The sequence below is a fragment of the Bos javanicus genome, chromosome 16, assembly GCF_032452875.1.
Source record: "Bos javanicus breed banteng chromosome 16, ARS-OSU_banteng_1.0, whole genome shotgun sequence".
In the NCBI taxonomy this organism is placed as follows: Eukaryota; Metazoa; Chordata; class Mammalia; order Artiodactyla; family Bovidae; genus Bos; species Bos javanicus.
Window position 1 is genome coordinate 45,394,450 of NC_083883.1, and position 14,978 is coordinate 45,409,427.

The 14,978-nt window shown below is 38.9% G+C and overlaps 1 protein-coding gene across 1 annotated transcript in view; it reads left to right on the forward strand.

Annotated features, from left to right (window-relative positions):
• The window catches only part of RERE (arginine-glutamic acid dipeptide repeats), a 416,914-nt gene that overhangs the window by 42,468 nt on the left and 359,468 nt on the right, over positions 1–14,978 (forward strand). The window lies entirely within an intron of this gene.

The window sequence follows — 14,978 nt, forward strand, 5'->3', positions numbered from 1 at the left end:
TTCTTAAGGGTAAAACTCAACAGAAGTTTTCTCCCAAGTAAATAAAGTCTTTTACCAAACCATTGCCACAAATGAATAAAAAATGTCCAGAGTTTTAAGGTTTTTAAAAATAGTTTTAAGATTTAGTTTTTTCTTGTAACCTAGATGGTTTAAATATCAGGAATTCTTTCTTCACTTCGTGATTGCAGCTTATGGAGTTTCCTTTTCTCTTACCTATTCCAGACAGCTTTTGAAGCCCTTAGCCAGAGCACAGGTCAGTAGACACTTTTGAAAAGGGTTATAAAATAAATATTTTAGACTTTGTGGGTAGGGTGGTGTTTGTCACAACTATTAAAACTCTGCCCTCATAGCTCCCAAACTACCATGGATGATATGTAAACAAATGAACATGACTTTTATAGTGCTTTACATTCAGAAAACTAAGATAATGGCATCTGGTCCCATCACTTCATGGCAAATAGATGGGGAAACAGTGGAAATAGTGACAGACTTTATTTTCTTGGGCTCCAAAATTACTGTGGATGGTGACTACAGCCATGAAATTAGAAGATGCTTGCTCCTTGGAATAAAAGCTATGACAAACCTACACAACATATTAAAAAGCAGAGACATTATTTTGCTGACAAAGGTCTGCTTAGTCAAAGCTATGGTTTTTCCAGTGGTCATGTACAGATGTAAGAGTTGGACCATAAAAAGGCTGTGTTGAGTAATTGATGCTTTTGAACTGTGGTGTTGGAGAAGACTCTTGAGAGTCCCTTGGACCACAAGGAGATCAAACCGGTCAGTCCTAGAGGAAATTACTCTTGAATATTCATTGAAAGGAGATGCTGAAGCTGAAGCTCCAGTACTTTGTCCAGCTGATGTGAAGAGCTGACTCACTGGAAAAGACCCTGATGCTGGGAAAGATTGAAGGCAGGAGGAGAAGGGGACAACAGAGGATGAGATAGTTGGATGGCACCACTGACTCAATGGACATGAGTTTGAGCAAGCTCTGGGAGATGGTGAAGAACCGGGAAGCCTGGTATGCTGTAGTGCATGCGGTAACAAAGACTCAGACATGACTGAGTGACTGAACAACAACAATATATAGAAATGAATTTCAGCCCAGATTTGTCCACCCTTACCTAGTCTTTAAACAATACTTGATAAATACTTTCATTCTAACGATGATGACTCCTTCTCTAAAGTATTCCATTGAGTCTTGGGGTGTCAGATGGATTTCCTTTGTCCTCCTAGTCCACACCCATTTTTAGAACTCTTGTATTATGTGAATTGAAACAAAATCAAGGATCCGTGTTGTTACATGTATTCACAAGTTAGTGAATGTGTAGATTCACATACTTGTTTTATCTTTTGTGCTATAAGCTTAAGACTCTTGGGCTCTAAGCTGGTCCATAAATTTTTCCTTTAATAGAAAAGTCTATTTGTAGCCACTAGCCTCATGGGCTAATAAATTTAAGTTAATAAAAATAAAAAATTAATTTCTAAGTTCTTACAAGCCACATTTCAGATGCTCAGTAGTCATGTAACCAGTAGCTGCTGTAATGGACAGTACAGATACAGAATATTATTATTGCCGAAGGTTGTGTTGAACAACACTGGACTAGATTCCTGACTTAGGACTTAGAGGGAAAAAGGCGTGAGAATAATATTAAAGCAGGACTGTGAAGAAGGCTGAGTGCCGGAGAATTGATGCTTTTGAACTGTGGTGTTGGAGAAGACTCTTGAGAGTCCCTTGGACTGCAAGGAGATCCAACCAGTCCATTCTAAAGGAGATCAGCCCTGGGATTTCTTTGGAAGGAATGATGCTAAAGCTGAAACTCCAGTACTTTGGCCACCTCGTGTGAAGAGTTGACTCATTGGAAAAGACTCTGATGCTGGGAGGGATTGAGGGCAAGAGGAAAAGGGGACGCCAGAGGATGAGATGGCTGGATGGCATCACTGACTCGATGGACGTGAGTCTGGGTGAACTCTGGGAGTTGGTGATGGACAGGGAGGCCTGGCGTGCTGTGATTCATGGGGTCGCAAGGAGTTGGACACGACTGTGACTGATCTGAACTGAACTGAGAAGAGATACTACATTTTACACTCCTTTACTCGAAAGAATTTTTTGCATGGTCAGGATTAGAATCCAGAAGTACTTCTCTTCACGTACAGAAAATAAACAAATTTTCCTTTTAGAATTGTTTTTTTTTTTTTAAGGAAATTTTATATTTTTTGGCCATGTCTTGTGTTGGTGGGATCTTATTAATAGTTCCCCAACCGGGGATTGAACCTGGACCTGTGCAATGCGTGAAGTCCTAAGTGCTGGACTGCCAGGGAAGTCCCTCCTTTTAGTTATTTCTGTGTTTAAAGTACAGTTGAAAATCAAAAGTCTGGAAGCATGTTTATACCTTAAGAGTGACCAAGTTCATATAACATTGTTTGGAAGAAAGTCATACTAAGTAAGTAATTGTAAAGAAAAAAGCATCATTTAGCTGATGAATGCCTCTGTGAGGTCATGGCCTCCACATCCAAACCAGGCCAGTGCCAATGCCGGGTGGTCCTCCTGTCCCCTCCTCCCTTACCCATCACGTTTATTTCAACTGATCATTAGACCTAGCTTTTCTGTTCTCCTTCCTCCTATCCTTTCTTTCCACCTTTTGAGTAGGTGACCTCACTGCTTATTTCACAGAGAAAATAAAAGCCATCAGACTGCAACTTCTCCATTTCTAGTCGCCAGTGCTACATGTCAGTCATACCTGACTACTTACAATTAGTGGTGTTCAACATTAATAGTCACTTTATTAAAGTTAAAAAATGTAAAACCCGGTTTTCCTTAAGCCCCAAATTTAATTTATAAATCTCATTAGTCTATTCATGTATTCAGTACATTTTATATAAAAGTGTAAGAAAAATAACTTTCAAGATAACTATTGATTAATTCAATTTGAACAGACTTAATTTCCTTTAACATCCAGTTCCATTTATAAACATAACTAGCAGTAAATTGCATTTAAAAATTGAATAAACACATGCCTGACTGGGAAAGCTTATAACCTCTTGAAACAAAACCATCTCCAAGTGCTTATACAACTTTTATAGAAATAGTTAAACTTAAGAATACAGTAAATTTCCCTTAACCCAAACATGTCTTCCCTTGTTTTCCTGTTTCAAGAAGTGCTTCTCATATATCTAAGCTAGAAACCCTGCATAGTGTAAACACCCTCCTGTATCCTCACTGTCTGTAAACCAAGTATTGTTTCTTTTTCTTCTGTCTCCTCCCACTCCTGTTTCTCTAGTTCAGGCCACTGTCTCTCTGTGAAGTTACTTTACAACTTGTAAACCAGGCTGCTTGTTCAAATCTTGTGCCTTTCTGATGTATTCTTCACTATTGTAGTCCTTTTGATATTTTTGTTTCATTTTATAACATTTTATAACATAATTCCTATAGCAAACCATTCACTCTTTTAAAGTGTACAATTCAGTTATTTTTAGTATGTTCATAGAGTTGTGCAACCACCACCACAGTCAATTTAGAACATATCAATTCAGTTCAGTCTCTCAGTTGTGTCTGACTCTTTGTGACCCCATGGACTGCAGCATGCCAGGCCTTCCTGTCCATCATCAATTCCCAGAGTTTATTCAAACTCATGCCCATTGAGTCAGTGATGCCATCCAACCATCTCATCCTCTGTCATCCCTTTCTCCTCCCGCCTTCGATCTTTCCCAGCATCAGGGCCTTTTCAGTGAGTCAGTTCTTCGCATCAGGTGGCCAATGTATTGGAGTTTCAGCTTCAGTATCAGTCCTTCCAATGAATATTCAGGTCTGATTTCCTTTAGGATGGACTGGTTGGATCTCCTTGCTGTCCAAGGGACTCTCAAGAGTCTTCTCCAACACCACAGTTCAAAAACATCAATTCTTCAGCGCTCAGCTTTCTTTATAGTCCAGCTCTCACATCCATACATGACTACTGGAAAAACGATAGTTTTGACTAGACCTGTGTTGTAAAGTATTGTCTCTGCTTTTTAATATGCTGTCTGGGTTGGTCATAACTTTTCTTCCAAGGAGCAAACGTCTTTAAATTTCATGGTTGCAGTCACCATCTGCAGTGATTTTGGAGCCCCCTAAAATAAAGTCTGTCACTGTTTTCCATTGTTTCCCCATCTATTTGCCATGAAGTGATGGGACCAGATGCCATGATCTTAGTTTTCTGAATGTTGAGTTTTAAGCCAACTTTTTCACTGTCCTCTTTCACTTTCATCAAGAGGCTCTTTAGTCCTTCTTTAGTTCTTCTTTGCTTTCTGCCATAAGTGTGGTTCATCTGCATATCTGAGGTTATTGATATTTTTCCCGGCAATCTTGATTCCAGCTTGTGCTTTATCCAGTCCAGCATTTCTCATGATGTACTCCACATATAAGTTAAATAAGCAAGGTGACAATATACAGCCTTGATGTACTCCTTTTCCTATTTGGAACCAGTCTGTTGTTCCATGTCCAGTTCTAACTGTTGCTTCCTGACCTGCATACAGGTCAAGACCTGTATATAATCACCCCCAGAAGAAACCCTGTGCTTATTAGCAATCACTCCTATTTCTTCCCCATTCTCCACGCCACTGCCCACCCTCCCCACCCCGCACCCCACCCTCTACCCCTAGCCATAACCAGCCACTTTTGGTCTCTATGGGTTTGCCTGTTCTGGACATTTCACATAAATGGAATCATACAGTCTTTTGTAACCAGCATGTTTACCTACCATGATGTTTTCAAGATTCATCCACGTTGTAACATATATCCATACTTCATTCCTTTTTGTTGCCAAATAACCATCCATTCTATGGATATACCACTTTTTATTTATCTGTTCATTAGTTGATGGATATTTGGATTGGTTCTGCTTTTTGGCTGTAAAAAATGCTTCTGTAAACATTGACGTACACATTTTTGTGTGGACATGGTTTAGATTTCTCTTGAATATACACCTAGGAGTGAAATTGTTGGGTCATACAGTCCCTTTATGTTTAACATTTTGAGTAGCTGCCAAACAGTTTTCCGAAGTGTCTGAACCATGTTACAGTCCCATCAGCAATGAATGTTCCAGTTTCTCCACATCCTTGATAACACTTTTCATTAATCTATTTTTTATTAATCAAGAACTTTTGAGGGGCTGCAGTGGGTCTTTGTTAGTTTGTGTGAGATTTCTCCAGTTGCAGTGCACGGGAGCCACCCTTCATTTCTTTGCGGTGGCTTCTCTCGTGGCTACTGGGCTCTAGAGCACAGGCTCGGTCGTTGTGACACAGGCGCTTAGTTCCTTCTCGGCATGTGGGGTCTTCCTGGACCAGAGATCAAACCCTTGCCTCCTGCATTGGCAGGCAGATTCTTATCCACTGTACCACCAGGAAAGTCCTATATTCTTTTTTTTTTGGATTGTAGCCATTTTGGAGGGTGTGAACTGATCTTAGTTTTGGTATGTGTTTCCTTAATGGTGTTTAGCATCTTTTCTTGTACTTACTAGCTCTTTCCTATCTTCTTTGGAGCCTTTTGAGCTTTTAAAAATACAAACGTGAATGTACTGATTACCTGGGTAAAGCTTTTTCTCTGGTGGCAAATGTTCTTCCCTTCTTCCTTGCTTTTTCAGCTCTTAGTTATTTAACTTTTCAGGCTTCAGTGTAGATGTTATTTCCTTCAGGAAGCCTTTCCTGACCCCTTTTATTAGCACTCCACCTATCATGTTGTGACTGTTTATCTTCACTTCCTTTCCCAGCAGTCAGTGGGGATTATGTCTGACACAAGGCTGGATGAAGGACTGAATACATGGATGAGTGTAATTTAAAAACAAAAAACAAAGTTTAAAAAAAAATTGTACCTTGGAATCAGTATCCCATAATTTTTGTGCATGCTCTGTTTCCCTTCATGCTTTTACAGGTGACTCGAGGGTAGGATCATATAGAGAGCAGTGATGCGTGGCTGTCGCTCTGCACAGACAGAGGCCAGATGAAACCTTTGTGCTCTCTGCTTGGTGGCAGTGTCTACTGCCTGCCTGCCCTGGGGCCGGGGGTGGTAGTTGCTCTTTGATCTGGAGGTGGCAGAGATAAGGGAAAGGGAAGGTAGTGAATGGGGACCACAGAGCTTTACCTAGCTGACTCATGCTTTGATTTGAAAAAATTTAACTGCAAAAGTCTTTTCATTCCTTTAAAACAACAACAAAAAAAAGCTGTAATTTGAGCCTATACCAACAAAGGCCTGAGTGCTCTGGTTTTAGTGGTGTGCTTTTAGTCTTTTCTTTCTCTTTGTTGAGTATGTTTTTCCTCCTTGCCTATTGAAAGGATAATGTTTCCTTTCCATGTTCCATTGAGTCAGTCCTGAGATGCGGAGCCTGATCTAATAATTTTCTCTTATAAAAAAACCTTCAGAGGATCGTCCCGACCCAGGGATTGAACCTTTATCTCTCATGCTTCTTCATAGGCAGGCAGATTCTTTACTTACCTGGGAAACCCTAAAAAAAACTGCATTTAAATTAATGTGTCAGGAAGAGGCAGTAATTAACAGTAATATAATTTTAATTTTTCTCAGGAAAAATGATAACTTTTCAGTGATAAAATCCTTGTTTGTTTTCTTTGATAATCTGTACTAAATGTCTTCTTAGATTGTACCTTCTGTTGAGAGAATAATCCCATTTTGTGTTTTATATGGGATTAAATATTCAGCATCTTTATAGAGTGTATTTTGGTTGATGTTCTACTTGGGAGTGGAAAAAAAAAAGCTGAAGTCCAGCTAAACAGCTACCAGTATTTTCTGCTAGTTCTCTTAATCCAGTGTTTGATCAGCAGGGGAGAATTAAGAACACAGACAGGGACAATGAGTTTATCCTGTTTTCTTCTCATTGTTTTATATGTGCTCTTCTGATAAGATTATGGGAAATCTGTGAACTCTTGGTCCCTTTTGGTAGAGTATCACATTAAGTGTTAGATTGGTGATGCTAAAGAGAGTTTGATTTTGGCAGCCTTTCACTTAGTTATGGGCAGAGGGTGAGAATTTCCAGTGGTATTTCTTCAGTGTTAACTTTAGAAAAAATTAGTGAAGAAAAGATGGAGCAGTAACTTGCTAATCTATAGAAAGAGTATACAGAATAGTAGTTATTAGAAATAAATTTCATTTAATAGCAGTAGGAAAATATTTACTTTGTGACACTTGCCATTTTTTGACATTTTATTTTTGTATGTGTTTTATATTGACCGGTAAGTAGCTTCATTATCTTTCACCACTGGAAGCAGTGAAGAAAGGTAAGTGACTTTCTAATGAGGGACTTATTTTCAAAATTTCAAACCCACCAAAACTAAAGAAATTATTTTCAGTGCCAAATTAATATAAATTGCACATTTTTTTCCTAGTGGTAAAGTGATACTGATCGTCAAATGCTATGCTATGCTAAGTCGCTTCAGTTGTGTCCGACTCCGTGCGACCCCATAGACGGCAGCCCACCAGGCTCTACCATCTCTGGGATCCTCCAGGCAAGAATACTAGAGTGGGTTGCCATTTCCTTCTCCAGTGCATCAAAGTGAAAAGTGAAAGTGAAGTCGCTCAGTCGTATCCGACTCCTAGCGACCCCATAAAGAGAACTTTCAAAAAGATACCCTAGTTCAACAAAGCAGACTAATATTTTAGAGAGAATACTACCAGTAATAAAAAGGACAGAATTATGATAGTTTGATGCATTAATTTTAATAACTTTCCCCCCCATTGCTCTTGAGTCAAGATGAGAAAAGTTAAACAGAAATATGGTTCTCATTTTGATTGTACTGAATTTATTATATAAAATGCTATCCTCCCTTCAAATGCAGGCTTGGGGTTTAGGTCTTTTTTGTTTAAATGAGTGTAGGTGAGTGAGGCTGATTTTCTGTAGCAGTGGGATTAAGAGTTCTTTTCACTGTATCATTCACAGCAGTGCAATAAAAAATGCAAGAATTGGAATAGAGCCATTTAGGCAGTAGTTATTTCAGTTACAAGTGGTCTTCTGCCTTTTAAAACAGCAAATTGTTAGAGATGATCTAATTCTGTTTTATGAAACGGTTGCTCATAAAAATACTTGTCCCTTGTCCTATAGCTATTATAAACTGGTAAGTTCTTTTATTTACTTTTCTCCTTTATAATATAGTACTTTTGTTCCAATGGTCTGCCACAGATTTGGGGGCTTCTGCATTTTATGAATATGTGATAAATCCATTCTACGAAGGCAGTTTATGTTTGCTGATGTGCCTGCTTAGAAAGTCTTTTTTTTTTTTTTTTGCTTCTTTGCAGGTTGTCAGTTAAAGGGTCTGCCTTTTAGGTTTTTAAATTCTATCAATTCCGTGTGCCACTTGATATGTACCATTTTGGTTTTGCCTTACAATGCTTTTCAATCCTCCCCAGCGGTGGATTGTTCATGGAGCTAATGAAGCTTAAACCAAAGGGACCCTCACTTGCATGAGCCCCTAGGCATTTTATATACCACATTTTGTAGTCTTTTTCTTAAAGAAGTCCCTGCAATTATGTAAACATTAGACCCCACAAAACCTGCCTTTTCTAAAATTAAAGACTATTAGAGGAGATGAAAAACACACCTAAGTGTATGTTAGCTTTAAAAAGAATTTGAATAGAATGTTTGAATGGGTTTGTGTGTGATGTCAGATTTAATTTATCATGATAACCATCAATAGTGCACCAGATGTTTTGACTGTATTTAGCTTCATATTAAATTAAGCGTAGCCAGTGGCCTCTGAAGTCCATCTGTACTGCTGCCAAAGGTATCGCTGAAGACAGCGCCGTTCCTGGCTGTCACCTCTACTAGCCGCTCTTCCCCTCTTGCCTTGATATTTAGGCTTCCAAATAGCTCTTACAAAAGCTGAGTCTTTGTATTTGAAATTTGCATTCTGTAAATCTCCTATACTGAATCAAGGAGCTGATGTTTCTCTTTTCATTCCAATAGGTATTCATTTAAAATTTTTGCTTATCCATAAACCACTGGAAACAAATCAAATAAATAAGATTAGTTAGGAGTTTATTGAGGTCTGAAGTCTAGTGAGACAGAAGCCATTTATATACAAGTAACAGTTTAACACATGTATGTCTGAGATTTTTCTGTACCTGCTACTAATCATGGAAAAAAAAATCAGCTTATAGATTTTGTCATATAAATACAAATTGAGATCTGAAAACCCCTAGTTTTGTTTACACTCAGAAAGATATGTATTAAAAATCACTCATAACTTTTATAAGGATTTAAATGAATACACCTTGACTCTTACTTGATTCCTACTTCATCAGCGTAATCAGAGAACGCATGGATTCTCTTCCCAAGAGTGAGGGTAAACCATACATCTGTGGTGTTCTTCGTGTGACGATCATTAAGATGGCAGACCCTGCAGATCAAACAATTTCCTCTCATTCATGCGCTCACTCTTTCCTAGAAAAGCATTTAGACATCTCTGAAATTAGACCTGTAAAGCCTGTGCTAACGCCAGAACAAATATCTTGGAAATTTTATCATAATGTTGCTTTTTAAGGTCGTAAATGTCCTCTATTTAAAATGAAATTCTTTTGTATTAACCTCCTTTCATATGCTAGCTTTCACCAGACTGCAGAATTGCCTGATTTGACTTTCTAATGTAACTGTAATGAATCTTCTGGGAAGCCAAACGATTGAACACACGTACTCTGCGACTCCATTGTAAAATATTCAGTCAGTCCTGTTGATGTTGCTGATTAAAAAAGGGGGAAAAAAAAAGAACCAAAACAGAAAAGAATTAGGAGTGGGAGAGAAAAATGATAAACTTCCTAACATACATTAAAGCTTAAAACCAAATATATTCTCTCAGGGATTTCAACCTTTACTAGACATGATATGCAATAATACCTTGCTTGTCTATATCCAGGGGCACCTTAATAAAAACATCAAGCTAGGGGGAGGCAGAGTCAGCTTTGTAAAGCCAGAATGAGGGCATACGATTACATTCAGTTTTGACACGTTTATCTGAAAAGGCACTTGGAAAAAACCTGTCCATTTGCACAAGCAGACAAATTGCTCTATGCATTAATGTTGAGTACCCAGCAGAGTTAAATATTTGCTAGCCAATAAATGCAGCACCTACACACGACAGAGCCCAAATGTTTAATGGTGGTCTCTCAAATATATGTTCCTTATGACATACTTGGGGTCATATTTAACAGCCAGAGAAGCAAGAGGAAGGCTTTTCTATGATGTGTTGTTGTAACTAATTTATCCCAGGTATTTATAATTGTAGCAATATGTGTTTGGCTGATCCCTGTGAAAGAAATTGAACACCAGAGTTTAATAATTAAGGATTTATTAGTTAAAACTGAATGTTGTAATGAGCCAGATGCTGCTGCATTGAAATAGCCATTTTCATTAGCATTTTTAAATTGAAGAGAATTGAATTTAGATTTGGAATGCCTTGACTTTGATGAGTAGTTAACATTTTAAAATCTTTTAAAAATCCATCAAACAAAAGGTAAATTTCCTTTAATCTCAATGAAATACCAACATTCACCCTGAAATATTAGGTAAGTGAATGAAAGCCTCTGACTTTTAAAAATGGGAAATTCTGTGTTTTGAATACTTATAAAATAATCTTAAATGCTTTGTGAAAAGAAATGGTTACAAAACCATGTGGAGGATGAAGAATTAATTTTACTTTTGACTGGAAAAGGTATAAATCACTCAGATGGAAGAGGCAGTGGGGACTGGGAATGGGCACGTGCTTTTTTCTCTCTTATCGAGGGGAAGCATTTTTAATAATAGCTTGAGTGGTTTGATAAAGCATCCAAAGGAAAGTCCCAGGAGAGGAAGATTATGCTAGAGAGAGAGATCTCTCTATGAATCATTCACGCTAACCTCTTGCTGAAGCACAGCTTGCATTTTTAATGAAGGATGATTGCATTTCATAAACAGACTTTAAAAATTAAAATAATATTGATCCTTCCTCATTTAGGCCTATTAAAATAGCATGTTATACATCTCTTTCTAGTAGCTCAGGACAGGTTATTCTTATTATTTTTACTAGTACATACACAGTTTATTTTTCATCAGAAGTTTCTTTAAATTGGACTTTGATGAACATGGTTTTTGAAAAAAAAATTTTTAAGTAATAGCTATGAAAGTGAAATTTAAGTATTGTGACTTGGTTTAAAGTTTGGTGCTTTAAAGCAAGTTTATCTTGATTTTCAAGATAAACTATCTCTGGTAAATTTCATCTGTTTTCCTTTATTTATTTTGATCATATCGATTTCTTACAAAGGAAATGGATTTATTAATTAAAACATTGACTGTAGATTAGGAAAGGGGACTGGCTAGATTTCAAGAAACCTTAGTTTACTAACACCCTCATGACTAAAGGCTAGTCACATTATCCATCAGTAATCAGTGTTTTTACTTTTAAATATGTCCCTCAGTGAGATAAAATATGTGTTAGGTTACCTTGAAATTTTCTGAATTACCACTTTGCAGTTGTGTATTATCTTGAAGACTCTTCTCTGAACAGGGTCATATGGATTGTGTGGTTTAATACCTTCCATATCTTATACTACTGGAGAATGATACTGATGGTGTTGCTTTCTTTCTTTTTTTTTAAAATGAGAATGTTCCTAAGCCAAAAGATTTAGTTCAAAAATATAAAACTGGTAAGGAAATGCTTCTCTTAGGTAGTTGGATCAGAAACACAAGACAAAGTCAGAGTTCAGCACCACATGATAATCTTTTTGGTGATAGCGAGGAACATTTTTTTTTTTTGAAAAAATGGCACAATGGTCGTACATAAGAGTACACTTAGGAGGCAGGCTTTCTGGAGTCAACTGCTGTCTCTAGCACTTACCAGCTGTGTGACCCATAGGCACATTATCCGGCCTCTGTTTCTTTTCGTTGTCTGTAAAATGCAGATAATAATGCTGGCCCTTCCTCGGGCTGTTGTGAGGATTACTTGAGTTACTCCAGAGAGCTCTGTAATTTTTAGCTATTACTGTATTTATTTCGATTTTGTCTTTTTTAACTTTTTTTTGCAATGATTAAAGGAAAGTTATTTGGGGAATGTTCTTACACTACAGTCGAATAGAGGAAATTCTGTTATGCCTTCTGGGAATCAAGTTTTCTCATTTCCAGCTTTGCCTTTTATTTTACATCGTTAGTGCTTTGTGCGTCACTCGGTGATACTGATCATATAGTTACTTTTTTTATGTTTTCAGTGAAAGGGACCCTCAGCTAAAGATTTAGTCAGACCTTCTCTGACTTGATCTATGGAGTTATCATGAGGACTGTTCAGCTTGCTAATTGCTACAGGAATAAGCACAGTAGGATCTTAGAATAAAACCATACATATTGTACATGTTCTTTTGCCTGACAGATTTTTATCCTGGATAGGAAGGGATCCGCTGAGCCAAACTAGCCAGGTTAGCATAATTTTAACTTTGTTATCATTCAGGAATCCTGGCCAGAAACATGGAATTTGCCCCTCTCTCTCCTGCCCTCTTAATTCTCTGTCAGAGACGTTTGCAGGTAGGGGCCAAGTAATGAAAACATGCTTCCAATCAGAGAACTGCCTTCATTGCCATGTTGCTATTTATCTGGAAATAAAATGACTCTGCTGTTTTTTAATTAAACAAAAACAAAACAGTAAATTACATGTGGTCAAGGTTGGTTGCTCCTGAAATCCTGGGCTGCTAGTTTGTGTTGACCCTGGCAGGGTCAGCACATTGAGAACCAAGGCCAGCTAGGGCGTGTGGCTTCTCTGGGTGCTCCAGGGCAGGAGAATGATTTGTTCTTACTGTTTTACCTGTTGATTACCCAGAGAGTAGTAATTTAAATAGAGTTACAGAGGTGGTAAGTAGGTAGTCGAGCAGGGGTTCAGACCCTGGCAGTCGGGATCCGTAGACCCAACGCTGCATCCCTGGGCTGAGCTGCCTCTCTGTCAATGTGCATGGATTTCGAATTGATGGAGTTAAAGTTGTCGAGGTGACAACTGTGTAGCTGAAGGAGTGGGTATTATGAGAAAATAAAAGAATCGAATTCTAGTTGACTCAGTAGCATTTCATTAACACTCTCCTAGTCCCCCTGTCCACTGTCTTGTCTGATGAGCTTTTGTCTGAAGAAATCATATGGAGAAGAGTTTTTTTTTTCCTCCTTGGGAACAACCCTGACCTTAGGTATTGTTAGGAAACAGAGTTTGTTTTAGGATCCTCCCAATTCCTTTTATGTGAGTGACCTTCTTACTTCCCCCACCAGCCCAAAGCCACTCTCTCTCTACCCCAACTTGATGCTGGTGGCTTGTTGCCTTATACCTACCTGCGTACCTCTCAGACCTCCGCGTGGCAGCTTTTCCACCTCAACTTCTGGAGACCAGATTTGAGGGCTTGGTATTTTGTGCTCCCAGTCATCTGTTTGAACCATTACACATTCAGATGTCTTACCTGTAACTTCCAGGATTATTCGCAGTAAGTGTTAGTCGTTCAGTCATGTCCGACTCTTCGCAACCCCGTGGTCTGTAGCCTGCCAGGCTCCTCTGTCCATGGAATTTTTCCAGGCAAGAATACTGATGTAGGTTGCCATTTCCTTCTCCAGGGGAATTTCCCGACCCAAGGATTGAACCTGGGTCTCCTGCATTACAGGCAGATAGATTCTTTAAGATATGAGCCACCAGGGAATCAGTAAAATAAGGTATAAATAAATAATAGGTTGCTTTCACTGCATACCTTCTTTGTACCAGGCACTGTCCTGTGCTTTCTGACAGTGTGTTAGGACATTTATCATTGTGACAAGACTGGGAAGGAGATACTGTTACTTCTTCATTTGACAGATGAAGAAACCAAGGCAGAGAGAGGAGTAATTTATTCATTTTAATTTTTTTTATTGAAGAATAATTGACTTTACAGAATTCTATTGTTTTCTATCAAACCTCAACATGAATCAGCCATAGGTATACATATATCCCCTCCCTTTTGAACCTCCCTCCCATCTCCCTCCCCAACCCAGAGAGTAGTAATTTAAATAGAGTTATAGAGGTGGTACGAGAAAGCAATGGCACCCCACTCCAGTACTCTTGCCTGGAAAATCCCATGGATGGAGGCTGGAAGGCTGCAGTCCATGGGGTCGCTGAGGGTCGGATACCACTGAGTGACTTCAGTTTCACTTTTCACTTTTATGCATTGGAGAAGGAAATGGCAACCCATTGCAGTGTTCTTGCCTGGAGAATCCCAGGGATGGGGGAGCCTGGTGGGCTGCCATCTATGGGGTCGCACAGAGTCGGACACAACTGAAGTGACTTAGCAGCATAGAGGTGATAAGTAGGTAGTCGAGCAGGGGTTCAGACCCTGGCAGCTGGGATCCGTAGACCCAACGCTGCATCCCTGTGCTGAGCTGCCTCTCTGTCAATGTGCGTGGATTTTGAATTGGTGGAGTTACATTTGTCGAGGTGACAACTGTGTGTATATTAAATGTGTGTGTTGGGGAGGGATAGGAAGAGAGGTGTGGAGGCTTTTTGCTTTCTTGTCTCCTCTTCAGGCTGCCCAGTGTTGCTTGAAATAATTTTTTTCCCACAATTTACCTGCTTGTCCTACTTTCTTTCCTTCATATTCTTCTAAATATCTGGTTAAGAGAATGTCTGATTTAAAGACTTCGTATGATTTTGAGCAGGATACTTAACCTCTTCCAACCATGGCTGCCTGATTTCTAAAATGGGCATAACAGTAATACCGACTTTTAGGATGCAGTAAGGAGCAAGTGAGAGGATTGAAACAAAGTGCTTGGTTCCGTTCCAGGCACATCTTAACTGTTTTGTTTTTGCAGCCAGAGGGTGGGCGGAGGTGGGGTTACTGGATATTTGTAAGCAAGGGCTGCTTGAATGTCTGTATCTTTCAGGGTTAATGGGAAATGGTCCTGACGGGCAGCAGAAGGCCTCCTCTTTCAGGAAGTGTGCTCAGGTATTTCAGGCACTTCGGAGTACCTTTTATTGGA